This window comes from Pteronotus mesoamericanus, unplaced genomic scaffold (genome assembly GCF_021234165.1).
Source record: "Pteronotus mesoamericanus isolate MK-2021 breed Mesoamerican mustached bat unplaced genomic scaffold, CSHL_Meso_final contig_27, whole genome shotgun sequence".
Taxonomy (NCBI): Eukaryota; Metazoa; Chordata; class Mammalia; order Chiroptera; family Mormoopidae; genus Pteronotus; species Pteronotus mesoamericanus.
In genome coordinates this window covers 25,853,590-25,855,538 of record NW_026555115.1, presented here as the reverse complement: position 1 = coordinate 25,855,538, position 1,949 = coordinate 25,853,590, and positions in this window count along the sequence as shown.

Below are 1,949 nucleotides of genomic sequence, written 5' to 3'. Positions count from 1 at the left end.
TTGCTTCATCATGACAATGCACCCATTCATGTGTCTTGTCTTATGCAGTTTTTTGCAAAACATCAAATCACCCAGGTGACTCAGCACCCCTAGAACCCAGATTTGGTGCCCTGCAACTTCTGGCTTTTCCCAAAACTAAAATCACCTCTGAAAGAGAAGAGATTTCAGACAGTCGATGAGATTCAGGGAAATATGACAGTGCAGCCAATTGAGATTGGGAAACTGTGTGAGGTCCCAAAGTGCCTATTCTGAAGGGGAATGAGGTGTCATTGTTCTATGTACAATGTTTCTTATACCTTGTATCTTCTTCAGTAAATGTTTCTGTTTTTCATATTCCATGGCTGGGTATCTTCTGGACAGACTTCATATGGTGTGACACCAACTAGATAACCATTTCTAAAAAGATCATGTTGGATCCATATCTCAAATCTTATACAAGAATAAACTCAAAATAGATCAGAAATTCTAAAGGCAAAAAAGTAAAATCATATATAAATACTAGAAGAAATCAGTAGTGAATTTTTTTAAAACCTGAATGTGGGAAAAGGCTTTTTTTTTTTTTTTTTACTAAATCCAAATTTAGTAAAAGAAAATACTAATAAAATTGACTACATAAAATAAAAATTGTCACATCACAAAAAAAAGAGCACCAAAAATTAAGTGAAGTAAATCAACTGAGGGGAAAATATTTGCAACATATATCACAGATAATGGGCAATATTCCTAATATATAAATTATTTTTAGAAATCATAGAAAACAAAAACCAAAAACCCAATATAAAAAGGGGCAAAAGATATGAACACCTAATTGACTAGTATGTGAGAGAAGAAAAGGTTGTGATGATGACAGTTACTTGTACTGATGGGTTGCAAGTAGAGTTGCCAAGGCCACCAACTTCTTTTTTTATTAAAAGATAAAGCAAGGCTGCAAAGGCTTTTAAAATTAGGTTGTTTTAAGAGATCCTTGAAGGGTACTTAATTAAAAACAACAGAATTAGTTGGAAAGCTATGATGTAGTCTAACAGGAGGATGAGTTTTATCAATGATTAATGACAATTGAAGACCTGGGGGATAGCACCAAATTGTACTTCTGATTTTGTATTTTTTATGTCTGTATTTAAAAATGACTAAGTATGTATGTTGATCTCTAAAAAAGTTTATTTTTATTTCTAACAATTGGTGAGACAGCATTATAACATCCATAACAAATGATTCATTGTTAAGTTGTTGAAACGCAAAGTCTGCTCCAACCAATGAGACCCTGTGACATTATAATAATTCTCTGATAGCTCTGTTGGGCAAATATAACCCAGGTGCCACTGGCCACTTAGTAGCAATAGATGCTAATTGCCTGGAAAGGGAGGGAGAAAGAGAGGGAGAGAAACATCCGTGGGTTGCCTCTCATATGCACCCCGACCAGGGACCAAACCTGCAGCCCAGGCATGTGCCCTGACCAGGAATCCAACAGGCAATCTTTCGCTTTGTGGGATGACGCCCAACCAATTGAGCAATACCCGTCAGGGCTGCCTGTAAGGTTTTTGAAAAGTAATGAATAGCCTGCTAATGGATTTGCAAAGTAATTTATAAAGACATTTCAGGCAGATCACAAGATGCTTTAGTTGGAAAGTCAGAAAAAATCCTTCAGTAGGGCATTAGAAGCAAAGCAAAACATCCTGTCTTTGTCAAAAAAAAATAGTTGTGGATACACTCTAGCACACTCTAGCACATTCCATTAGGAAAGATTTTTGAAACTAGAAAAGGTTCAAAGGGAATACAGCACTGCTGACTGGTAATGATAACTAAGAAGAGACATACTAAAAAGGCGTAACAGGAATAATACTAAGAACCTACTACTGTTTAGCCATCTGAGCTTGAGTGAACAAGCTACCTTATCAGGGCTTCAGTTTCTTTGCCTGATCCCTGAACTAGACCAAGAGTCAACAAATTTC